The sequence below is a fragment of the Notechis scutatus genome, chromosome 2 (assembly GCF_049901735.1).
Source record: "Notechis scutatus isolate UNSWTSFEM ecotype Mainland chromosome 2, rNotScu1.2, whole genome shotgun sequence".
In the NCBI taxonomy this organism is placed as follows: domain Eukaryota; kingdom Metazoa; phylum Chordata; class Lepidosauria; order Squamata; family Elapidae; genus Notechis; species Notechis scutatus.
In genome coordinates this window covers 91919722-91926096 of record NC_142010.1, presented here as the reverse complement: position 1 = coordinate 91926096, position 6375 = coordinate 91919722, and positions in this window count along the sequence as shown.

The window sequence follows — 6375 nt, the reverse complement described above, 5'->3', positions numbered from 1 at the left end:
AATAAAATAAAATTAAGAAAGTTAAAAGAGGGGAGAAGCTATATAGAAAATGTAGAATAGTAATAAGATATGGAATGCAATATAAAAATGAGCATGAATTTGAATTTGTGTCTGTACGAAGAGATGTAACCCGGGAACATGCTGCTTTCAAAAAAGATGTTTTATGTTTTTATGTTTTTTGTTTTGTTTGTTTGTTTGTTTTTAAAAATCAATAAAATTTTCAAAAATAAAATAAAATAAAAATAAATTGCAGTCAAAGGAATTGTGAGCTGCCTTATTGGAATTGTGCATTTACACATTATGTTTTATTCCTAAAGGAATCCTATTCTAGAAGTGCCAGACCATTTGTGATCAGTTGAGATTGCTTTGTGGGTCAAACCCTAAGAATAAATTTGAAAAAACAAACAAAAACCCACAAATCATGTTTGCTCACTTGATTTTGAAAGGAAAATCATCACTACCATCATTGATTATATTTCACTTGTCTTGTCTTATAATAGGTAGCTTAAATCAGGGGTCCCCAACCCCCAGCTCACTACCGGGCAATGGCCTATTTGGACCCAGGCTGTGAAAAGTGTGTTAGCATGTAGGCGCATGCGCAGCTCCACTTGCATGGCCTGGTTTCCCTCTCCCCCCACATCCACGCCACCAAGCCACAAAGGTTGATGACCACTGGGTTAAATTATAGGGTTGCACTGTTTCATGGCTACTTATGTATAACTAAAACATCCAATTGGATTGAGATAAGGGAACATTAATTTGCAACATGATGTGCCCATAAAGATCCCATCAAGTTGGTAAAAGGTATTCCATACAGGTGAAACTCAAAAAATTAGAATATTGTGCAAAAGTTCATTTATTTCAGTAATGCAACTTACAAGGCGAAACTAATATATGAGATAAACTCATTACATGCAAAGCAAAATAGTTCAAGCTGTGATGTGTCATAATTGAGATGATTATGGCTTACAGCTCATGAAAACCCCAAATCCACAATATCAGAAACTTAGAATATTGTGAAAAGGTTCAATATTCTAGGCTCAAAGTGTCCCACTCTAATCAGCTAATTAAGCCATAACACCTGCAAAGGGTTCCTGAGCCTTTAAATGGCCTCTCAGTCTAGTTTAGTAGGAATCACAATCATGGGAAAGACTGCTGAACTGACAGTTGTGCTTCATTGACACCCTCCATAAGGAGGGAAAGCCTCAAAAGGTAATTGCAAAAGAAGTTGGATGTTCCCAAAGTGCTGTATCAAAGCACATTAATAGAAAGTTATGTGGAAGGGAAAAGTGTGGAGGAAAAAGGTGCACAAGCAGAAGGGATGACCGCAGCCTGGAGAGGATTGTCAGGAAAACCCATTCAAAAGTGTTGGGGACTTTCACAAGGAGTGGACTGAGGCTGGAGTCAGTGCATCAAGAACCACCACACACAGACGGATCCTGGACATGGGCTTCAAATGTTGTATTCCTCTTGTCAAGCCGCTTCTGAACAACAATGTCAGAAGCATCTTACCTGGGCTAAAGAAAAACAGAACTGGTCTGTTGCTCAGTGTTCCAAAGTCCTCTTTTCTGATGAGAGCAACTTTTGCATCTCATTTGGAAACCAAGGACCCAGAGTCTGGAGGAAGAATGGAGAGGCATACACTGCAAGATGCTTGAAGTCCACTGTGAAGTTTCCACAGTCTGTGTTGATTTGGGGAGCTATGTCATCTGCTGGTGTTGGTTCACTGTGCTTCATTAAGTCCAGGGTCACCGCAGCCGTCTACCAGGAGATTTTGGAGCACTTCATGCTTCCTTCCGCAGACGAGCTTTATAGGGATGCTGACTTCATTTTCCAGCAGGACTTGGCACCTGCCAAAAGCACCAAAACCTGGTTCAATGACCGTGGGATTACTGTGCTTGATTGGTCAGCAAACTCGCCTGACCTGAACCCCATAATCTATGGCGCATTGCCAAGAGAAAGATGAGAGACATGAGACTGAACAATGCAGAAGAGCTGAAGGCCACTATTGAAGCATCCTGGTCTTCCATAACACCTCAGCAGTGCTACAGGCTGATAGCTTCCATGCCATGCCGCATTGAACCAGTAATTGCAACTACATAGCCAAAAAGGCATTAAGAGTTGTTAACCTAATCCTACGTAGCTTTTTCTCTGGTAATATCACACTACTAACCAGAGCATACAAAACATTTGCTAGACCAATACTCGAATACAGTTCATCAGTCTGGAACCCACATTACGTATCTGATATTAGCACAATTGAGAAAGTCCAGAAATATTTCACAAGAAGAGTTCTCCACTCCTCTACTCGTTGTAGAATACCTTATGCCACCAGACTTGAAATTCTAGAACTAGAAAACCTTGAATTACGCTTGTCTTCGGTCTGATTTAAGCATGGTATATAAAATCATACATTGCAATGTCCTACCTGTCAATGAATACTTCAGCTTCAACCATAACAACACAAGAGCACACAATAGATACAAACTCAAAGTTAACCGCACCAAACTTGATTGCAGGAAATACGACTTCAACAATAGAGTGGTCAATGTCTGGAATACTCTACCCGACTCTGTAGTTTCTTCCCCAAACCCCAAAAACTTTAACCTTAGACTGTCTACTATTGACCTCACCCCTTTCCTAAGAGGTCTGTAGGGGGCGTGCATAAGCGCACCAACGTGCCTACCGTCCCTGTCCTATTGTTTCTCTTATTCTTCTTTTATTTTTCTTATATGTACCCATTTCATGTATTCACAACTATGTATACACTTATACTTATTATCTTGTAAACAATTGGCAAATCAAATAAATAAATAAAATAAAAAATAAAAACCAAGTACTGAGTACATATGCATACTTATACTTTTCAGAGGTCTGATATTGTTCTATGTACAATCCTTGTTTTATTGATTGCATGTAATATTCTAATTTTCTGAGATTGTGGATTTGGGGTTTTCATGAGCTGTAAGCCATCATCATCACAATTATAACAAATCACAGCTTGAACTATCTTTCTTTGCATGTAATGAGTCTATCTCATATATTAGTTTCACCTTTTCAGTTGCATTACTGAAATAAATGAACTTTTGCACGATATTCTAATTTTTTGAGTTTCACCTGTAATTGTTTTTAGTATGTCATTAGACACAGTATCTTGCTACTGAAACTAATGTTCTGCATCTATTTATATATATAAAAACTCAGACTGGATGCCTTTTTATAACAGAAGTCAAAGGAAACTGCAGGTGAAAGGTATATTTGCATCAATGAAGGCATACATAGTCTGTTTTATAACTAATTCATAAAGGTATACAGTAAAGTAGTACTAGACTTGTTTTATTTGTCCCCAGCAACCTGTGGAAAATTTCTCTTGCTCAACTCAATGTACTCTTTAAAGAGTTTGTAACTTGCAGCCCTCACCAATAAATATCACCATAAAGCCTCAGTTCATGAAAGCAACAGTTGGTGCAAATGTCTTAACAGAAATACATGCCACTCCTTTGCACTGTTTGCTCTCTTTCTCTCTCTCTCTCAAATTATGTAGCACTGTAGTAGCCAGAAGCTTCAGGCTTCCTTCCTTCCAGCTTGGACTAGAAAACATTCAGAAGCAACCAATGTAAATATAGGATATCTTGAAGGGTAATTAAATATCAGCTTCTTTTACTTAATAACAACCCCCCAAAAATCTTTAAATTGGTTAGCTTTGTTGAGGATCTAAAAGAGAAAAGTGGGGACATGTCATCTTATCACATTGCTCATTGCTGTTATATTGTTGATTGTGAGACTTATCGCATGTATAATGTCATGAATATAATAGTGAAAAGCCACATCCATACATGGAAACTAGCTCAATTTCATCTTCCAATCATTTAATCTTTTTCATTTTCCCTAGCTATTTGATATTTTCTTAGATCATTGTTAAATTAAATTCTGAATACAAAACAGGACAAAGACCAACATTATACATTTAGTGCAATGAAAATCCAGTGTATGGAATCAGAATGCCATAACTTATCCATCTTACGCTGTTCCAAATACTCCACCCAGATACCTTTCGCCTACAAAGACTCATTTCTAACATAAGATCCTGTACAAGGAATATTTATCATCTGACCTTTGAATAGAATCACAATAAAGGAGATTGTAATGAACCTATTTTTACTGGCATGAATCCTGTTATTTTTTTTTTTTAAAAAACTTAGTTATATTTTATTTGATTTTAAATGGAAGAGAGCATGCTTTTTGCCATCAGTATCCAGGTAACAACAGGACAACATCAAAAAGCTAAAAGATCAACAATCTATTGTAGTATCACAGTGATGAAGAACCTATGACACATGTCAAAGGTGACACATCTTGATATTGAGTGACATGCCAGCATTCACCAACACTTGATAACAATTCCACTCAAAAGCATGTCCCATTTTCACATGACTTTTGGAGACTACAGAGACTTCCAAACAATGGGGGTGTGGTCTCATTTGGCCTCTGAAGCTTCCAAAAATTGTGCAAGAATCACTGTCCATTTTGCAGTTTCCATAAGCTGCGGAAATGCTTTCTCCACAAAACTGCTTCAAGGACAAAGGAGTTGCCTGAAGGAGGCCATTTGAGCCTTTCAACAGGAAAAGAACACTGCCTGAAGGTAAGTGGCATGCAGATGATCCTGCAATCACTGCATCACAAAGGCCAGTTGTGCTGTTCCCTGAAGCTTGCATGCTTGGGGGAGTGGTATGAAGCAAGCTTTTAGAATGGCAACAATGGCACTAGGGCTGAAGTCAAGGCCAGACATCTACCTTAGCTCCAGCCTCTGCACTACCACTGAGTTCACTATTCAGAGTGGCCTAGATACTTTCTTTTGTTCAGTCAGGATGTGTGTGTGTGAAAGAGAGGGAAAGAGAGAGGAAAGAGAGAGAGAGAGAGAGAGAGAGAGGAGGGAGGAAAGAGAGAGAGAAAGCCCAGCAGATATTTGTGTTACCAAATCTTACTAAAAGACCAGCAGTTATTGTCATTGTGTTACCAAATATCTTATTAAAAAGCAGCAGTGTCGGGGACATTTGAATCTTAAAGCTGTTCCAGAAGGTAGGCATTGCAACTGAGAAGGCAACCTGACAGATGACATTGCTTTATAGAAGCAACCCATAGCATGGTACCATTGGATCTACTGGGAGAGGCAGATTCAACTGGAAATGTATACAAAAAAAAGTCCTCCAAGTAACCTAGCCCTGTGCCAGAATGAGTTTTACAGATGAAAACTTGAATTACACATGGAAGCAGAGACCAGTGCAGCTCACAGTGCAAAGATGTTATGTGGGCAGACTGTGGTTCCCCTTTAATTATCACCACCATATTCTGGATTTGTTGGGAGAAAGAACTGGGATAAGAATGATAGTTCTTCTGATTACTTGTTTTGTATTTGTGCTGACATGGTGATTCATACGATTATTGTACAAACATATCCTCCAGCTGCATCCAATAATTGGAGACATGCTGCAGTTTTTAAACCCTGGAAATTTGTTCAATGGAGCTGCCAAAAGAAAAGCAACAGTAATATAAAATATTTTTATTAGTAAATATTTTTATTAAAAAAATCTTATGAAAACAGGTTCCACATTTTCTGAGAAATTTGAAACTATGATACTGAAGTTACATTTTCAAAGTTGGAATGTAGTACTACAAATGGCAGCATATGAGGCAACAACTGCTTGCCATTTCTTTGGTAGTTAACTTTTACACTTTGTATCTTTGTTGCACAGAAAAGACATAATGTGCAATTGGACAACATTTAACAAAATCTTTGCTTTAAAAATGACAGTGTTTTGAATTAATAGTTTGTAAATGACTTATTAAAAACAATATTATATAGGTAGATTGTGATTAGTGTTTGAATAATGCAATATTCCATTGAGTGCAAATTTTAAGTTGATATCAAGTCAGATGGACTGTAACTTAAAATAGAATTAACGTGAGGCTAACATGCATAAAGCAGAGGCTAGTGCATGCTCAATTGCAGATGGAGTTTTAGATGCTGCTAATCTTCATGCGAGAGCCAGTTTGGTGTAGTGATTAAGCACCTAGCTAGAAACCAGGAGACCGTGAGTTCTAGTCCCACCTCAGGCACCAAGCCAATTGGGTGACTCAGGCAATCAGCAGCCACACTGACTCAAAGGCAAGCACATACACACACACACACACACATGCACAATCTTCATGTGTACAAAATGGAGGAATGGAAGATTCCTTATTTGAGATTTCTTATTCCTTATAATGGAGGAAAACAATACACATTAAAAAAAAGTTTCTTAGGACATTACAGAGAAAAAAACAATGTAATTCAATAACATGAATATGGTCATAGTAACATTAAAATAGGGTACT